Consider the following 21,102-nt stretch of genomic DNA (forward strand, 5'->3'; position numbering starts at 1 on the left):
ACCTACTTCCTAATAATGGGATCATTGTTTTCAGGAGACCCTCTGACCTCCACTTCTCTTCCAAGGTGCATTGAAGTGCCTCCAAATTTTTGGCAACCCTTGCATTCACTGCATAGGCAAACAGAATGGGAGACCCACTTCCTAATATGGGAACATTGTTTTCAGGAGGCCATCCTTCAAGTCTATTCAAAGGGTATTGTGGTGCGTCCAAATTTACAAAGGAGTATTGGGGTGCGTCCAAATTTTGACCAGCCGTGTCACTCACTGCATACGCAATAACAGTATAGGAGCCCCACTAATTAGTAATGGGAACAATAAAGCATAGCCGGCTGATGGCTCTCTAACAATAGTGAGGGCCGGCTGCAGGCCCTTTAAGAATAGTAAAGGCCGCCTGATGGCCCTATAAAAATAGGTTTTGTGACTTTCAGAGTCCCTCCTTCATAAATGAAACAGGATGTGTCTGATCATGTCTCACACACCACATGGCCAGATAATGTTGTAAAAAGTTAAAATGACAATTCCCGGTGAATGCATTTGTCACGGTTGAAATCAATGCAAAAGTGAAAAAATGCATCAAAAACACTACGTTTGAACATAGCCCAAGGTGTGGAGGAATATTTTTGGTTTTGGTTATTTTTTTTTGCCTTATATACAAGTCAATACCCTGGAAAGGATGTTCCTTAACATATTTCCCAGGAAAATCCATTTTAGTTTTGTTTTTGTATGTTTTATTGTGAGTCTTTAAAACAATACCTCTGACACCGTTGTTGACAGCTGTGACCTGGGAGTCAGAAATGCTTCCAGGGGTCTTCCCCATGCTGTTTCCATGTCATTTTAACACTGTTCCCATCGATTTGGGCAATTTTTAGGCCCTCTGCAGACCACCAGGTGGAGCCGCCTTAACAATGCTCGAGTTTCCCATAGACTTACATTGGGCTCGTTGCTCGAGTCGGGCACCTGAGCATTCCAATTTGCTCGACCCGATCATCGAGCAACCAAGCATTAAGTGCTCGCCCATCACTAATTATTATACATTCTATTAGTTGCTGCCCATGAGAGGGGTGCAGTGTTGAAGTTGTGGCGAGGGGATGCTGCTGTGTTCCCACACCCTGACTCCCCACAAATAAAAGATAATGTCCAATCTGCCTTGTGGTCTTTGTGTACTACACAACACTCACGGTTTTCCTGGAGGCTCCTATCAGCTTCAGGATTCCAAATGCAGCTGCAGAACAAGAATCATTTTCAGACTCTGTTTCCTTTTTCATAAAAACTTTAGTCAACTTTTTCATCAGAACAGTTTTGGTCTATCTATAATGGGACCTGTTTAGTTTCCATTAGGTTATCTGCCAAATGCTGGACACCTTAATTGAAACTAATTAGCCCTCATAAAAGTTAAGTTATATAAGTTTCCATTACTATCCTTGTGTCTGACTTGTACAATGTATTATGTCAGGGATGAATATCGCTATTTTTTCCTGGTATTTGTGTATATGGTTCGCAAACAATGAATGATGCTATATTTAACTTTGAAATTGCACTATTTGTTGCATCTCACCACTAGAGTACATCACTTTTGCAGGCAATTTTGTGGAAGTGGTCATCAGAGCTAGTTACCTGATCCATCGGAGGATGAGGGGGGTTGCGTTAGGGGTCCTTTTATCTTAGTCTCTGACCCATTCCTTTACTTGGAGGCTGGGGGTTCATCGAGAGGGAGGGTGTCATTGGCTTCATCTGCCAAGGGCACTTGAATACCGTGTCCCGGCCCTTCCTCTACCAATTCCAAAAAGTCAAAAAGCCATTGCATTATTCATTGTAAATGGAACTGAGGTTCTTGTCTATCACCAACAGTCCTATAGACAATGAATGGAATTGTGATGCGGACAATTGATAAGTTGTTATAGTGGACCAACCTGCTGTAAGAGAATCTGTCCACAGGGTTTTACTATCTCATCTGAGAGGAGCATAATGTAGGAAAAGAGACCGTGATTCCAATGATTTATCACTTAGTTTACTGGGTGCAGCTGTTGTGATACAGAGTTTTAGATGTAGCATGTATCAGAGCTCAGAAAGCTGCCCCCGCCCACAACACAGCTTTCTGTGTACATTGTCTATAGACAGTGAGCAGCTAATTAGTGCTGGTAGTGGAGCTGGACCAGGATGTACGCGGACACCTAGTCCGGAAGTGATAATCTTCTGCTGATAAAGCACTGATTGTACTGAAAAAAACAGCACACAGCCTAATAAGTGACACATTGCTGAAATCAGTATCTTAGCCCCTACATCATGCTGTCCTCAGATTATGTAGCAAAAAACTGCTGATGGATTCTTTTTAACTCTGAACTATATGAAGGCAAGTAGAGGCTTTGGAAATCTGTAGCATGAAAGCTGAAAGCAGAGCTCATGAATTGGGGTGATGTGCTGCCTCTACTTTGGGATTTGATTGGCCGACGTGTTTACATAGGCTAAAAGTACAAACATTAGTATGTCTAATCATTGACTCGTGGAAAATGACTTTACCTGAACTTTACATAAAATCTCCAGCTAACCAAACTTCAAACACTTTTATTTTGCCATACGATTGGGATGCACTATACATGGTATCTATTCTTTTAAAATAAAATGCAATATTACCCCTCCATTATAGGGATATTAATGGCCTTCCACCACTCCTTAACGTAGTGCACCTATGAAAAATGCATGGTTCAGGGTTGCATCAATGCCATAATTTTTTTTTTTTTACCAAGATAATGGTCTCAGTCTGCTTGTGCTAATTAATGATGTTTTTAATGCCTTTATACTTATCCTTGCAACAGAAAAGTCTTCAGTGACTTCCCCATAGCACTTTTATTTTACCTCTACAATACATCCATTGCTGCCTTGAATGTAAAATGCAATTTTTTTTTTATATTTTTTTTGAAGACGGATGGCCGTGAAGTGTTTGCATTAGCAATTGAATGTATATATTTAAGATAGCGATTTCTGGCAGAAATTGTATTTGCTTTTTTACTCAGTAGGCATCCCCTATTCTATAGAACCTTCTCCCTACCCCCTTTCAGAATAAAAAAAGATGCCTGGCTTTGTACTGCTTTGCAATTCTATGAGAGCCAGGAGGCAGTAGGACCCGGTATCCTATCACAGGCACTGAGCGAGCTGCTGCATGGGTCTATTTGTATTCAATGGCTCGTGCTCTCTGCATTAATAGTAATACAGATAACGGGTCACAATTCTGCACTGAAGAAAGGATTTGAATTCCGCTGGACAGATACCGGGAAGAAACCTCTTTGCTGATCTCCTTACAAAGTCTTGAACTGACGCTGCTGTCATTTTGTCCCTTAAGCCCAAAAAAAAAAAAAAGAAAAAAAAAAAGGTCTCGTTGTGTATGAAAGTTGCACGCGTTTCCATGTGAATAATGGAACTGACAGACTTGTGAAAGCAATATCATCTCACAAGGTAAGTTCTCCGCCAGACAAGTGTTTGATTTATGTGTACACACCTGAGGGTATGGGATTGACAACATATCATTGCAACTACTTCCATAGCCTTAGGGAAGGAAGTCCACTCTAATATTGGGAATTTTTATTTTTTTTTCCTTTGCCGTCCGTGTGTGTAAGATCATCAGTAAAAAAAAAAATCAAGTTTCATTGCAAGAAAAACAGAATATTTGGTATCTGGAATGGAGATTTCTGATGTTGAGTCTTTTAACTTTTGCTACTCATGTGCTGTGTCTTTTATAAGTATTGCTTGTGTATTGTAGATTGACCTGCAGTCCTATGTAAAATCATACGGACATCACAATGGGGTGTTGAGCTTGACTAATCAGCTCATCTCCCTAAATTCATATGTAAGATGTATAAGAGCAGAACTTTATAAGCTTTATAGAGAGCACTGCAACATTTTTTATTGTATCAGCTCTGATAACAGCTGAGTCTGTGAGATTTAGAAGACCTGAGTTTCATCAGATATAGCAGACCTGAGTTTGTCAGATATAGCACACCCGAGTTTGTCAGAAATAGCAGAGCCGAGTTTGTCAGAAATAGCAGAGCCGAGTTTGTCATCACCTGCAACTGATTGTGAGATCATTCCTTGTTTTCGTGTTTTTTTTTCCAAAGTGCTGCAGGTAATTCTGCTGCATTATCTCAAATCATTTCAATGAAACAATGCAGAGAATAATGACAAATTCAACTCTGCTCTATCTGGATTGTCAAGACTGCTTCCAGATGTGTAGGTGCATTGATCATGGCATTGATCTGGTTAAGAGAGCAGTTACCTCCCACCATTGTATTTTGGGTAATGGGTCTTCTGAGCAGTAAATGCTCTTATAATTGATGTACTCCGTCAGTTCCTGATTTAAAGGGCGCTAAAATATCCAGATTTGCTTTTTTTAGAACTGTCATTTCAGATGTAGCAGAGCTGAACGGGACATTTAAAGAGTCTGCATTGTTTGCAATGGTTTGCCTGCAGTCCTATGTAAAACCAGATTGTTATACCACGGCGGGCTGTTCCACATAACTGACTCAGCTACACATGACAATGCTTTCTCTGCTATACCTGTGCTGCGAGTGTATTAACTATCATTTTAAAAGGAGCATTAAAAATAAATGTGGCGTGGTGGCTTGCTGCTGGTGATATAGGGATGTTTCAGCTCGGGGTTGTGTGGCTTTGCATTCGTATTGTGAAGCTGGCTGCATTGTTAAAATGATTTTGGAAAAAAAAAAATGAAAGACTGAACATTAAGGAGAGGAGATTGTGTGTGCAGTGCTCAGAATACCAACTGTGCAATTATCTGCAGTGCTCTCTGGCAGAATGTAAGGCTAACAGGAGACTGCACCTCCTCAACTGTTCTTCATGTCTACTGAACGAGTCAATAGGAACTCTGCAAGACTTTCATGCTGTAAGGCTGGATCAGGGGACCTTTACAGCTCTCTGCAGGGATCTGGATAAGAAGAGAGGGTAATAGAGGCACTCTAGGAATCATTGCTACCTGTAGCTTTGAGATTTTAACCTCTGCAATAATCAGCTGAGACAGTCAGCTTAGAAAACCCTCCTGCTGGGTCTGGATAATATAACCATCCAATAAGATGTGGACGGTGATTTTTTTTGCAGAACTAAACTGCTTTTATCTTTTCAGCATGATTAGCGAAATGAGATTGTCTCTATACATATTATTTAAAGCAAAAAGCTGATGTAGCAGAGCTAAGTTTGTCATTACAAACACAGCTCATTTTTTTTCATACCTAAATTATTTTATTATGCTTTGTTAATATAGCGCCATCATGTTTTGTAGCAGTTTACAGAAATGATCATCCTTGTCCCCAATGGGGCTCACAATCTAAATTCCCTATTAGTATGTCTTTGGAATTTATTATATATCAAAACCAAAGAAATGAGCTGGAGCCTAAGTTGGCGTATTTGCAACGTATAGGAGCATGTTCACACTGTGACCATTTAACAGACAAAACCCAAGATAGAAACAAAATGAGCATATACCCTGTAAGTAAATAGTAATAGTACATCGAAATAACATAAGGTACTTAGTTAAGGCTATGTTGATCAAAAAAGCGTAAAATTTTTCCCACCTCGACAAGGTGTACCCATCGGGATGGTCCTATCTTCTGGCATTAAAATCTCATCTTGGGTAAGATGTCCTCAATGTTGATCGGGGCAGAACAGGACCGGGGTCTGAAAATTCAGATACTGTATCTAGCTATGGGAAGCTATATAAATGAAATGCAAAAAAAAAGGGAAAAGCCTCACCATGTGGTATATAGTCCAGATGCTCCTCATTAGTTTTGCCTGAATCTGAATCCGCTGACCGTCAGAAATTCAAAGAAAACGAAGGAAAGAGGATCCATACGGCGTTATTGGTTAAAAGTTCAGATCTTTATTCTCTTTATTCCATAAGATTAAAAATTGAGGATACCCAAACAGTTAAAAAAAGTGTCCATTCTGATTCGTTTCAGGCCGAAGCTTTTAGTCATAGAATGTCACATTCTATGACTAAGGCTGTGGGCCCATGATGCGTTTTTGGTGCGTTTTTTGGTGCGGATTTGCAGCGCAGAAACGCTCCAGAAACGCATTGCATACCTTATCCCATGACTTTCTATGACATTCTGCAAGTTCTGTGCACATAGTCAGGATTTTTTCTGTGTTGATTTTACTTGCAGAAAAAATCTGGACATGACCAATTCTTGTGCGTTTCTGCATACAGATTTGCCTATACAATGCTTTGGAAAAACTCATGGCAAATCCGCATGCAAAAACGCATCAAAAGCACGTCAAAAATGCATGGAAAAACCGCATGCGTTTTTCTGCCAAGGAGATGCAGAAATGCTCAGGAAAATTTCTCCTTCATTTCTGCATCGTGGGCACTAAGCCATAGAGCTTCAGACAGGAACGCGTCAGAATGGACATGGTTTTTTAACTGTTTGGATAGCCTCAGTTTTTCATCTTATGGAATAAAGATAAGAACTTTTAGCCAACAATGCCATATGGATCCTCTTTCCTTCATTTTCTATAAATGAAATGCCTAGCTCAAAAAAGAGTCCCATCCACCTATGTTTGCTTTGGACTGCACAGCTCATTTTATTTCCAAGTTTTTTATATATATTTACTTACGTCTGCAGGAAAGCCCATCTAAGATCGTTATCAAAATCTATCGGACAAATGACAAACTCAGCTCTGCTTCATCTATGAAATTTTAATATCAGAAATAAATTGTTGAATGTATTAAAAAAAAAATAGGAATTATCCAGAAAATTGGGCTTGTAGTGATGTTGTGTGTATATGGGCAAAGTTTGTTCTCATGTGGCCGGTATTGGTTGTGACTGTTGGCGTTGTCATCCATTGAGTGTGCAGATAAGTCAGCTGGAAAATAGACAATCTATTTAATTTCAGTTTGTAAATCACCCTGATGTTTCCAGCTGGATGAGCAGAGGTGCAATGCAGCAGAGGAGAAGAGCAAGTGCTGAATAGTGCTGAGTATACAGCACTCAGCTACATGGAAACTTGACAGGGAAAAGCCTGTGATCATCTGTCCTATACGCCGGCTGCGAACCTGAGATGTGCGTCTCTAACAACCCTCTGTCCTCATCTGTCCCCCTGCACAGCAGATACTAACGCAATAAAAGGCATAGGGACAAAGTGATTTTTATTGTCTTGGCATTTTATTTGAATGAATCCTTAGAATAACCTTTACTACATCCTAAATCCTCTGCTCAGGCCAGATGCTTCAGAAAACAATAGATACAAAGGACCTGATTCATTATTTGGGATATTTTTTAAAGTCACTTTTCTTTTCTTCTTGTCTTGTGGTATTCGCTGACGTTTTTTGCACAAAATTCTTAAAAATCGCACACGTGGTTCATGAATTTTGGTGCAAAACCAAAAATCATATATATATATTTTTTTAACTGGTCTCAAGAGACTTTTTAGCATAAGGCCACGTTCACACGTTCAGTATTTGGTCAGTATTTTAAATCTGTATTCGCATTGCACTCGCAAGAATGTTATTCATTGTTGCGCTGCGTATGGCTGCGTAAAACGGCAGAGACTCACCAATGCAAGTCAATGGGTACGAGAGAAAAATCCCGCTGCACACTGACCATGTGTGTGCCGTCTGATTTTTAAGCACCCATCTTAAGGGAAACTCAACATTTCATCAGCCGAGTGCAGTAAATTCACAGCATGACCCATCAAAATAGGATAGAAAGATGTCAGTGATATATATAGTTAGTGCATTGTGTGTGTAGCTTACTGTACATGTAATTAGCTAATAAATAAAGAAACCAAAAAAAATGATGTGTCCATTCACACTCTCAGTGTGTTCCAGCTGCTGTGCTGAGCTGTCATATTACTGATGTCACCGCTCAGCACAGCATCCAGATGTGGCAGAGTTAGGGATCATTGTGGGACATTCTGATTGTGGATTTACTGCGGACCCCTCTGGATTATTTTATTTTTTAAAGGTAATAAATGAGTAAAAGAGGGTTGGGGAGTGCTTTTTACAATTAAAGGACGTTTCTCTGTGTATGTGTTTATTTCTTTTGACTATGGGGTTAGTATTGGGGGTGTCTGATAGTGTTGAGCCACCCCCGTAGTGTTCGAGTTCGGTTCGGTTCGTCGAACACCCGTGTGTTCGCCGAACTGTTCGTCGAACTGTTCGTCGAACACCTTCGAACACCGTTAAAACCAATGGCAGGCAAACAAAAACACATAGAAACACATAGAAAACACCTTCAAAGGTGTCCAAAAGCTGACAAACTGCTCAGAAGACACAACTAACACATGGAAAAGTGACAAGTACATATAGTCATGCGAAAAGAAAAGAGGTGGAGGAGTAAAAGGAGGGGGAGACACAGATATAGGCATGTCATGCCCTTCTAAAATCCAAAAAGTGAGAAGCCGAGACGGCCAGTCCGCTCCTGCCCGTGCCACCTCCGTGTCGCCGGGTTTGTGCCAGAGCCGCGGTGAACCCTGACGGCCAGCCCCCCTCTCCCAATACTGGTGCCTGTCCGCTGGTGGGTCGAGAGAGCCCCCCTGTGGTGGAGGCAGCTCTAAGCTTTTTAATTTAAATTGTCCCTCTAATTTGAATGAATACACTTTAAATCCATTTACAAGGATCTATTGGAGGGCAAGTCTCATGCCAGCAGCCGCGTAATTCCAGCTCCAGTAGCGTCCACTAAAGCTGCTGCAGTTAAAAAGCTTTTATAAGGATCGAGCTCGGCTGTCCACCGCAAGGCATCCTAGTGCCAGTCCCAGCCCCTATGCCTTGGGGTGCCTCCTGATGCTCTTCACTAAGTATCCCGTGGTCCCGAAGCATTTCCTTTGAAAAAATTAAGTGTCCAAACTACAGGTGGTGTAGCTTGCTTAACAGCCGGGATAATCCGCTGACTAGCAGACACTGCTACTAGGCACAAAGTATTTCCTGGGCTAGATGCAGTTAAAAATTTGTAAGTAGATACTCTCGTTGGATGCTGAGAAAGCATTCCATAGAGTCTCCTGGCACGCCATATATGATTCTCTTAAAAAGCTTGGGGTAGGGGTCTAGGGGACCCTTTTATAGCCAAAATCACGGCCCTGTATCACAATATGTCACCTAGGCTGAAGATAAATGGAACTGTAGCACCGAGGGCTCGGTTGCTACAGACGTATTGCACCTCACCCAGAGGTGTGATATCTCACTCTCAGATAAGGATGGAGTGTGGATCAGGACCCGACACCTGCATGCATTACACCACATTGCCGTGGGGCAGGGCGACCAATATGCCCCTGAGATGGGCACGACAGTCCCTGTCCCTGGCTGGAGTGGGGGGAGGGAACACTGAGGAAGGGGAACCCTGCAGTGCAGGAGCAGGGAGGAAGCAGTTCCTGGGTGCATTGAGAAGGGAGTATAAAAGGTGGGCACCATCTTAGTTCAGTGCAGAGAAGTCTGAGCAGAAGTGGCAGGGAGCAGGGGCTCTGCATGAGCTCTGCTCCGGAGGCGGGCCTAGTAACAGAGGCCCAGGCCTGCAAGAGGGAGAAGGAAGGAAGAGGAGCGGAGAAGGCTCCAGGAACGAGGAATGAAGGGATCCCAGGGGTGCGGACGGGCGAGTCGCCACCGCACGCCCGAATCCACCTGCGTGGAGGGGTCAGGCCAAAGGGGGAGACCGGTCCCCGAACTAGTGGAGGCAGGAAACGACCCTCAGCTAGAAACCGGAGGCTCTGACATTTTATGTGGCGCAGCCCCTTGCTCCACCCGCTAGGAAGGCACCACATAGGGTCAGGGAAACTGGCGCCAAGTTTACCAAGAGGAGGCCCGAGGCAGCCGGACAGAAGTGTTGGTAAGAAAGGCCAGACAAAGGACACACAAAGGGGGTCCTGTGAAGCGCTCCAAAGTTATCTGGGAGTTGTCTGAGCCCCTCACCTGGTGAGCACAGTACGACGTGGGCAGCCGTTACCTGCAGACGTGGTCTGGATAATAAGAACTGTGAGTAAAGGCCCTGAACTGCATCACTGACTCCGTGTCGTTACTGCTGCTGCCCTGCACCATCACCCCCATCCTCCGCATACACTGCCCTGAGGCTATACTCCTCCCGTGGGGAGTTATGCTACGCTCTGCTGCACCCACAACACCAGCCTTAGCGGTCTGCCCTGTAGCGGCAGTTCACTCTGACCGCAATCCACGGGTGGCGTAGTCGGACATTTAAACATCAAAACCACATAAATAGTTCCGCCACTGGTTTGACCGCCCTGAGCCACGGAACCGGATCGCCGCCACGAAGACTACAACCACCAGCATCCACCAAAAAGTGTCCGGCTCCGGGTGTCCCAAGGCCCAGGGGGTGCGTCAGAACATTTTCATCACCTTTCACAATCACCAATGGGACAAGGCAGGGATGTCCTCTGTCCCCTCTCTTATACATCCTAGTGACGGAGCACCTGCTCTCATCAATTCGCCATAACCCCAATATTAGGTGGATTGAGGTGGGAGGCACCGAGTACAAGTGCTCTCTATTTGCTGATGATGTCCTAGTATATATCACTCAATCACATATATCCATCCCTGCTGTTATGGCTGAAATAGATCACTTTGTTACATGGTAAAATTTTAAAATCAATGCAGCGAAGTCTGAGGCCCTCGATGTCTCCCTCCCTAAATCCATATAGGATTCCATCCAGTCCAACTTTCCCTTTGCCTGGCCCTCACAGGGTATCAAATACTTAGGAATAGTGTTGAGCCACCCCCGTAGTGTTCGAGTTCGGTTCGGTTCGTCAAACACCCGTGTGTTCGCCGAACTGTTCGTCGAACTGTTCGTCGAACACCTTCGAACACCGTTAAAACCAATGGCAGGCAAACAAAAACACATAGAAACACATAGAAAACACCTTCAAAGGTGTCCAAAAGCTGACAAACTGCTCAGAAGACACAACTAACACATGGAAAAGTGACAAGTACATATAGTCATGCGAAAAGAAAAGAGGTGGAGGAGTAAAAGGAGGGGGAGACACAGATATAGTCATGTCATGCCCTTCTAAAATCCAAAAAGTGAGAAGCCGAGACGGCCAGTCCGCTCCTGCCCGTGCCACCTCCGTGTCGCCGGGTTTGTGCCAGAGCCGCGGTGAACCCTGACGGCCAGCCCCCCTCTCCCAATACTGGTGCCTGTCCGCTGGTGGGTCGAGAGAGCCCCCCTGTGGTGGAGGCAGCTCTAAGCTTTTTAATTTAAATTGTCCCTCTAATTTGAATGAATACACTTTAAATCCATTTACAAGGATCTATTGGAGGGCAAGTCTCATGCCAGCAGCCGCGTAATTCCAGCTCCAGTAGCGTCCACTAAAGCTGCTGCAGTTAAAAAGCTTTTATAAGGATCGAGCTCGGCTGTCCACCGCAAGGCATCCTAGTGCCAGTCCCAGCCCCTATGCCTTGGGGTGCCTCCTGATGCTCTTCACTAAGTATCCCGTGGTCCCGAAGCATTTCCTTTGAAAAAATTAAGTGTCCAAACTACAGGTGGTGTAGCTTGCTTAACAGCCGGGATAATCCGCTGACTAGCAGACACTGCTACTAGGCACAAAGTATTTCCTGGGCTAGATGCAGTTAAAAATTTGTAAGTAGATACTCTCGTTGGATGCTGAGAAAGCATTCCATAGAGTCTCCTGGCACGCCATATATGATTCTCTTAAAAAGCTTGGGGTAAGGGTCTAGGGGACCCTTTTATAGCCAAAATCACGGCCCTGTATCACAATACGTCACCTAGGCTGAAGATAAATGGAACTGTAGCACCGAGGGCTCGGTTGCTACAGACGTATTGCACCTCACCCAGAGGTGTGATATCTCACTCTCAGATAAGGATGGAGTGTGGATCAGGACCCGACACCTGCATGCATTACACCACATTGCCGTGGGGCAGGGCGACCAATATGCCCCTGAGATGGGCACGACAGTCCCTGTCCCTGGCTGGAGTGGGGGGAGGGAACACTGAGGAAGGGGAACCCTGCAGTGCAGGAGCAGGGAGGAAGCAGTTCCTGGGTGCATTGAGAAGGGAGTATAAAAGGTGGGCACCATCTTAGTTCAGTGCAGAGAAGTCTGAGCAGAAGTGGCAGGGAGCAGGGGCTCTGCATGAGCTCTGCTCCGGAGGCGGGCCTAGTAACAGAGGCCCAGGCCTGCAAGAGGGAGAAGGAAGGAAGAGGAGCGGAGAAGGCTCCAGGAACGAGGAATGAAGGGATCCCAGGGGTGCGGACGGGCGAGTCGCCACCGCACGCCCGAATCCACCTGCGTGGAGGGGTCAGGCCAAAGGGGGAGACCGGTCCCCGAACTAGTGGAGGCAGGAAACGACCCTCAGCTAGAAACCGGAGGCTCTGACATTTTATGTGGCGCAGCCCCTTGCTCCACCCGCTAGGAAGGCACCACATAGGGTCAGGGAAACTGGCGCCAAGTTTACCAAGAGGAGGCCCGAGGCAGCCGGACAGAAGTGTTGGTAAGAAAGGCCAGACAAAGGACACACAAAGGGGGTCCTGTGAAGCGCTCCAAAGTTATCTGGGAGTTGTCTGAGCCCCTCACCTGGTGAGCACAGTACGACGTGGGCAGCAGTTACCTGCAGACGTGGTCTGGATAATAAGAACTGTGAGTAAAGGCCCTGAACTGCATCACTGACTCCGTGTCGTTACTGCTGCTGCCCTGCACCATCACCCCCATCCTCCGCATACACTGCCCTGAGGCTATACTCCTCCCGTGGGAAGTTATGCTACGCTCTGCTGCACCCACAACACCAGCCTTAGCGGTCTGCCCTGTAGCGGCGGTTCACTCTGACCGCAATCCACGGGTGGCGTAGTCGGACATTTAAACATCAAAACCACATAAATAGTTCCGCCACTGGTTTGACCGCCCTGAGCCACGGAACCGGATCGCCGCCACGAAGACTACAACCACCAGCATCCACCAAAAAGTGTCCGGCTCCGGGTGTCCCAAGGCCCAGGGGGTGCGTCAGAACATTTTCATCACCTTTCACAATCACCAATGGGACAAGGCAGGGATGTCCTCTGTCCCCTCTCTTATACATCCTAGTGACGGAGCACCTGCTCTCATCAATTCGCCATAACCCCAATATTAGGTGGATTGAGGTGGGAGGCACCGAGTACAAGTGCTCTCTATTTGCTGATGATGTCCTAGTATATATCACTCAATCACATATATCCATCCCTGCTGTTATGGCTGAAATAGATCACTTTGTTACATGGTAAAATTTTAAAATCAATGCAGCGAAGTCTGAGGCCCTCGATGTCTCCCTCCCTAAATCCATATAGGATTCCATCCAGTCCAACTTTCCCTTTGCCTGGCCCTCACAGGGTATCAAATACTTAGGAATTCCTATTCATAGAGACCTCTCCCATCTATGTTATCTTAATTTTGGGCCCTTTATTGAACAATTCCATACAGACCACGGTTGGCAAGTTAGAACTGTAAGATTCGCTACGTGAACCACTGGTGTTTTGTGGAAAAGCACATGTACACCGCGTTCCAAATTATTATGCAAAAAGTGTTTAGGAGTGATAAGGGAAGAATTTGTTTGTTTGTCAGTTAAACTCATTGATGGTGATGTGTGTCAGGGCTCTTTATATCACTGTAAGCAATTGCAGACACCTGTGCTAATTAGTTTGGCAGGTGTGTCCAATGAAAGGCAAGACTACTTAAGAAGGCTCTCTCACATTATTAAGCAGTCTACATTTTCTGCCAAAATGGGAAAGAAAAAGGATGTGTCGGCTGCTGAGAAGCAACAAATTGTGGAGTGTTTAGGTCAAGGCATGACTACAATCAACATTGTGCGATGATCAGGATGAAGTGTCTTGGCAATCAAGAAGTATGTAGCTGATTCACAGTACACACGTGTGCGTGCTGATAAGGGCAAATTGAGGACTCTTTCCTACAGGCAATTACGTCAGGTTGAAACAGCAGCGGCAAAAAAGCCTTGTCATAGCAGCAGACAAGTTTTTGAAGCTGCTTGTGCCTCCAACGTCCCCCGAACAACAAGATGCAGGGTCCTTCAGAGGTTTGCAGCTGTGCATATGCCATCCTGTCGACCTCCTCTATCCACTTCACACAAGCAGAAACGGCTCCAGTGGGCCAAACATTACATGAAGACTGATTTCAAAACTGTTTTGTTCACGGATGAGTGCCGTGCAGCGCTCGATGGTCCAGATGAATGGAGTGGAGGATGGCTGGTTGATGGACACCCCACGCAAACACGGCTACAGCGCCAACAAGGAGGAGGTGGAGTAATGTTTTGGGCTGGAATCATGGGGAGAGAGATTGTCGGCCCCTTTAGGATCCCTGAAGGCGCTATAGATGAACTCCATAATGTATGTGGATTTTCTCAAACAGCACTTCCTGCCATGGTTCAAGAAGAAGAACCGTGTATTTCACAGCAAGATCATTTTTCTGCATGATAATGCACCATCTCATGCTGCACATAAAACATCTGCATCTCTGGCTGATATGGGCATAAAAGGGGACAAACTTATGGTGTGACCCCCATGCTCCCCTGGCCTCTACCCCATTCAGAACCTTTGGAGCATCATTAAAAGGAGTGTCTATGATGGCGGGAGGCAGTTCACATCTAAGCAACAGCTCTGGGAGGGTATTCTGTCCTCATGCAAAACAATTGAAGCAGAAACCATCCAAAACCTGACAAATTCAATGGACGAGAGAGTTCAGAAGCTCCTTTCGAACAAGGGGTCCTATGTGAAAATGTAACATCACCTAGAATAAAGTTTTGAGTTGAAAACTGTTTGATTTCAGTTTCTAACAACCTGCTAATGCTTATAATTTCAAAAATGACCATTTTTTTGGTCTTTATTAAAATGAAAAGGTTGATCGAAAAGTTTGGGGGATCTAAGAGTGTGGCAACCCAGTAGTCATGATTACTTCGAATTCTGACAATATGAGGGTCATGCTGCAGGTAGTGCAGCAAGAAGGCACTTATGTGTCTTGCGCATCTCGGAGCCCCAAAATTATTTTCCGGGCTAGATGCAGCTAAAAATTATTTTTAATTTTAAATCTGGTGAAGCTTATTATAGATGGCCTAATAGGATCAGTGCTGCACACTGCTACAAAGCCCAAATTATTTTCCAGTCAAGATACAGATAAACATGATTAGTAATTTGAAAGCTTAAAACGGTTGGTAGGGTGATTTTAACCAATCATCAAGCTTTTACTCTCCCCAGGATGACACAGGGGTAGAAAAGTCGTTTCGGATCCATGATTTGTTCATCTTTATGAACGTGAGTCTGTCTACATTATCAGTGGAGAGCCGCGTGCGCTTATCTGTCAGCACACCACCAGCAGCGCTGAACACACGTTCAGACAGAACGCTGGCTGCGGGGCATGACAAGATCTCCAAGGCGTAAGTGGCTAGCTCCAGCCATTTATCCAGATTGGAAGCCCAAAAAGAGCAAGGGTCCAGTGACACAGTCGTGGCTTCAATGTTTACTTGGAGATACTCCTGTACCATCGTCTCTAGGCGTTGACTATGTGTCAGACTTCTTGTCTCCTGTGGCCTTGCAAAGGATGGGCTAAAAAAGTGGTGAAATGATTCCGCAAAATTGATGTTACCAGCAGATACTGTGGTTCTGTTACGGTTTGAGTGCTGAACACTTGACGGTCCCACGGTTGGCAAGTTGGAACTGTGAGATTCACTACGTGCACCACTGGTATTTTGTGGAAAAGCACATGTAAGATTCTGCAACAGTCTCTGCTGATACTCCTGCATGCGTGCATCCCTTTCTATGGCAGGAATAATTTCTGCAAATTTACTTTTGTACCGGGGATCTAACAGTGTGGCAACCCAGTAGTCAGGATTATTTCTAATTCTCACAATTCGAGGGTCATGTTGCAGGTAGTGCAGCAAGAAGGCACTCATGTGTGTTGCGCATCCAGGAGCACCAAGTCCCTGTTGTGTTGGTGGCGAGGTAACAATCATGCTTCCTTCCTCTGTCCTCTCCCCCCAACCTCGCACAACAGAAATGTGATCAAGGTCTCCCTCATCTGATGAGTCTTCCATCAGTTCGTCCTCCACTTCTTCCTGGGCTCCTGCACCTTCCTCACTAGTTTGGCTGCTACCATGCGCCCTGGTAAAACCATCTCCCCCACACTCACATGCCTGCCGCCTTGGTGCTGCCGACCGTCTGGACCTTGCAGATGTTAGCCCTTCCGCATACAACTCCTCCTCCTCTACTTCCTCCACCTCCTCTTGTGCCACCACCTGACTCCGAATTCTGTTTAACATGTGCTCCAGCATGTAAATCACGGGAATAGTCATGCTGATAATGGCATCGTCAGCACTAAACATCTTCGTCGCCATTTCAAAACTGTGCAGAAGGGTGCATAGGTTCCTGATCTGAGACCACTCCTCCAGCGTGATTTGCCCCACCTCTGAATCTCGTTGGCCCAGGCTATACGTCAGAACGTATTGCACCAGGGCTTGTCGGTGCTGCCACAGTCGCTGCAACATGTGCAGAGTTGAATTCCACCGGGTAGGCACATCGCATTTTAGCCGGTGAAGTGGCAGGCCCAACGACTTCTGTAGAGATGTAAGTCGCTGAGCTGCGGGATGCGAACGGCGGAAGTGAGCACACAGCGACCGTGCCCTCTGCAGAAGGCCATCTAGTCTGGGATAGTGGGCTAAAAATTGCTGGACAACCAGGTTCAACACGTGAGCCATACAAGGCACGTGTGTGACATTGCCCCGGCGAAGGGCCGCACCCAGGTTTGCAGCATTGTCGCACACGGCCTTCCCTGGTTTCAGGTCCAGTGGAGACAACCATTCATGAAATTGGTTCTCCAGAGCTGACCACAACTCCTCAGCTGTGTGACTCACATTTCCCAGACATTTCAATGTAAAAACCTCCTGATGACGTTGAGCCCTACTGCCAGCATAGTAAGGAGGTGTGCAGGATCCCTTCTGCGCAGTTAGAAAGCTTGTGGCATAACCAGACAGGCTTTGGGTGCAAGTGGAAGACCGAGAGGAGGTTGAGGAGGCAGAAGCAGTGGAGGAACTTTGACATAAAGAGGATTGACGCACAACTCGTGGGGACGGCAAGACTTGGACAGCAGCCCCTTGTCCTGCTGTCACCATAGTTACCCAGTGCCCAGTCAGCGACATGTAACGCCCCTGTCCATGCCTACTCGTCCAAGTGTCTGTGGTGAAATGCACCCTGTCACACACAGAGTTTCTCAAAGAAGCGGTGATGTTGTGTGCGACATGCTGGTGGAGCGCAGGCACACCTTTCTTTGAGAAGTAGTGCCGACTGGGCATCTGGTACTGGGGCACTGCGACGGACATAAGGTCTCGAAAATCCTCTGTGTCCACCAGGCGGAAAGGCAGCATTTCTGTAGCCAAGAGCTTGCAGATGGTGAAATTCAACCTCTTAGCTTTCTCATGGCTAGGAGGAAATGGTCTTTTACTTGTCCACATCTGAGGGACCGAGGGCTGGCTATTGTGCTTAGACGGGGTTGATAAGGGTGTCCCCGGCAAACTGCCGGTCTGTGAGGAAGATGCAGGCGGACATGTTAGGTTGCCTTGATCCAAAGGTGGTGCTATCGATGTCGGACAGCGCTCCACACCAGCTGGTGTTACCACCTCCAAAGAAAATGATGACCTGCCAATCACGCTGGCTGTTGCGGGTAAAGAGGTGGCAGGTCTGCGCCCCAAAACAGGTGTGACTGCTGTCCCCCCAGTCACAGAGGATGAAGAGGCCGCGGATGCACAAGATATGGCAGACGGTGATTGGCCCGGCCGGCTAGGCCGCATTGTAGCACACTGAGCTTCCCACTGCAACTTATGCTTCATGTCCATGTGCCGGTTCATGCATGAAGTACTCAAACTATGTATTTTTTGGCCTCTACTTAGCTTTTGCTGACAAATGTTACAGATAACACGAGTTGGGTCATCTTTATCGATCTGAAAAAATGCCCAGGCTATGCAAGGCTTAGCACCCATGCGACCTGAAGAGCCACCACGACTTGTGGTGAGAGGCAGAGTTGTGTTTGAGGATGCAGTTGTTGACGTGCTTCCAGTACTACGTCTCTGTCCAGGAAGGCGCAACCTGACCTCGTCGTCACTAGCATCTTCCTCCACCTCCTCTGCTGACCTCATCTCTTGGCTGACTGTGGGTTGACAGTAAGTGGGATCTCCGACCTCATCATCATCACCCTGTGCGTTATCACACCCGTCGTCCTCAGAGCCAACCTGTTCCTGCCCTGACAAAAAACTAAAGTTGTCGCTCCAATCAGGTATTTGAGTCTTATCATCGTCTTCCTCATTGTCTCCACCAACAGGAGTTACAGTTTGGGAATGAGGGTCTACATTATGGTCAGAACCTTCTGCGTCTGGTCCTGGATCCGACTCATAAAGATTCTGGGCATCAGTGCAGATCATTTCCTCGTCTGGATTCACAGAAGCGCTGGAGTCGACCTCTGATTCCCAGGCTATAGTATGAGTAAACAGCTCTGCAGACTCAACCATCTGTTCTACCTCATACTCAGACGGGCAGCTGAAGATTTGGGAGCTGTGAGGAAGCAAGTGCGATTTGGGTGACACCTTTGAGGACTGGAGTATTTGTGATGTTGAAGTTGATGTGGAGGAGAGCCCACTTAAAGGAGCACTTGATATCCGTTGAAGCACCTGCTGCTTTGTGCCTCATCTGGAATTTGTAGCGATTGGTGTGGCCGTAAGAAAGGGATCTTATCACATTGTCCGCTAAAAGAAGTAGACATTTTAGTTTGGCTGGAAGATGGTCTTTCTTCTGCACCTACCCCACGGACACAACCTTTTTTCCCCTTCCCAACACGCCTATTCCCCTTTCCACCAGCAGCAGGCCTTTTTCCACTCATTTTGGTGGTTAACTAATTCACAACTCTGGAGTTGTTTGCACAAAAAAACAATGGATGGTAACCGAGCAGAGCTGAGTGGCCAAACTGTGGTATTAGGCCAAAACTATTGGCTGGGCTAGATGCAGAAAAAAATTATTTTTAATTTGCAACCTGATGGAGGTCAGTATAGATGGACTAAAAGACCAAGTCCCACACACTGCTAGAAGCCCAAATATTTTTTCAGAGCTAGATGCAGAAAAAAATTATTTTTAATTTGCAACCTGATGGAGGTCAGTATAGATGGACTAATAGACCAAGTCCCACACACTGCTAGAAGCCCAAATATTTTTTCAGAGCTAGATGCAGAAAAAAATTATTTTTAATTTGCAACCTGATGGAGGTCAGTATAGATGGACTAATAGAACAAGTCCCACACGCTGCTAGAAGCCCAAATATTTTTTCAGAGTTAAATGAAGAAAAAAATTATTTTTAATTTGCAACCTGATGGAGGTCAGTATAGATGGACTAATAGAACAAGTCCCACACGCTGCTAGAAGCCCAAATATTTTTTCAGAGATAAATGAAGAAAAAAATTATTTTTAATTTGCAACCTGATGGAGGTCAGTATAGATGGACTAATAGACCAAGTCCCACACACTGCTAGAAGCCCAAATATTTTTTCAGAGCTAGATGCAGAAAAAAATTATTTTTAATTTGCAACCTGATGGAGGTCAGTATAGATGGACTAATAGAACAAGTCCCACACGCTGCTAGAAGCCCAAATATTTTTTCAGAGAAAAATGAAGAAAAAAATTATGTTTAATTTGCAACCTGATGGAGGTCAGTATAGATGGACTAATAGACCAAGTCCCACACACTGCTAGAAGCCCAAATATTTTTTCAGAGCTAGATGCAGAAAAAAATTATTTTTAATTTGCAACCTGATGGAGGTCAGTATAGATGGACTAATAGACCAAGTCCAACACACTGCTAGAAGCCCAAATATTTTTTCAGAGCTAGATGCAGAAAAAAATTATTTTTAATTTGCAACCTGATGGAGGTCAGTATAGATGGACTAATAGAACAAGTCCCACACGCTGCTAGAAGCCCAAATATTTTTTCAGAGATAAATGAAGAAAAAAATTATTTTTAATTTGCAACCTGATGGAGGTCAGTATAGATGGACTAATAGACCAAGTCCCAAACACTGCTAGAAGCCCAAATATTTTTTCAGAGCTAGATGCAGAAAAAAATTATTTTTAATTTGCAACCTGATGGAGGTCAGTATAGATGGACTAATAGACCAAGTCCCACACACTGCTAGAAGCCCAAATATTTTTTCAGAGCTAGATGCAGAAAAAAATTATTTTTAATTTGCAACCTGATGGAGGTCAGTATAGATGGACTAACAGAACAAGTCCCACACGCTGCTAGAAGCCCAAATATTTTTTCAGAGATAAATGAAGAAAAAAATTATTTTTAATTTGCAACCTGATGGAGGTCAGTATAGATGGACTAATAGACCAAGTCCCACACACTGCTAGAAGCCCAAATATTTTTTCAGAGCTAGATGCAGAAAAAAATTATTTTTAATTTGCAACCTGATGGAGGTCAGTATAGATGGACTAATAGACCAAGTCCCACACACTGCTAGAAGCCCAAATATTTTTTCAGAGCTAGATGCAGAAAAAAATTATTTTTAATTTGCAACCTGATGGAGGTCAGTATAGATGGACTAATAGACCAAGTCCCACACACTGCTAGAAGCCCAAGTATTTTTTCAGAGCTAGATGCAGAAAAAAATTATTTTTAATTTGCAACCTGATGGAGGTCAGTATAGATGGACTAATAGAACAAGTCCCACACGCTGCTAGAAGCCCAAATATTTTTTCAGAGATAAATGAAGAAAAAAATTATTTTTAATTTGCAACCTGATGGAGGTCAGTATAGATGGACTAATAGACCAAGTCCCACACACTGCTAGAAGCCCAAATATTTTTTCAGAGCTAGATGCAGAAAAAAATTATTTTTAATTTGCAACCTGATGGAGGTCAGTATAGATGGACTAATAGAACAAGTCCCACACGCTGCTAGAAGCCCAAATATTTTTTCAGAGATAAATGAAGAAAAAAATTATTTTTAATTTGCAACCTGATGGAGGTCAGTATAGATGGACTAATAGACCAAGTCCCACACACTGCTAGAAGCCCAAATATTTTTTCAGAGCTAGATGCAGAAAAAAATTATTTTTAATTTGCAACCTG

The 21,102-nt window shown here is 44.9% G+C and overlaps 1 protein-coding gene across 1 annotated transcript in view; it reads left to right on the plus strand.

Moving 5' to 3' along the window:
• Window positions 1-3,096: 3,096 nt before the first annotated feature.
• The window catches only part of ROBO1 (roundabout guidance receptor 1), a 1,620,698-nt gene continuing 1,602,692 nt past the window's right edge, over window positions 3,097-21,102 (plus strand). Inside the window, exon 1 of the mRNA XM_073668214.1 lies at window positions 3,097-3,450. The gene's annotated coding sequence lies outside the window, so the exon portion shown is untranslated. The remainder of the gene's footprint in view (window positions 3,451-21,102) is intronic.

This window comes from Phyllobates terribilis, unplaced genomic scaffold, assembly GCF_046119375.1.
Source record: "Phyllobates terribilis strain yellow unplaced genomic scaffold, ASM4611937v1 Scaffold_2__4_contigs__length_985480577, whole genome shotgun sequence".
NCBI lineage: Eukaryota > Metazoa > Chordata > Amphibia > Anura > Dendrobatidae > Phyllobates > Phyllobates terribilis.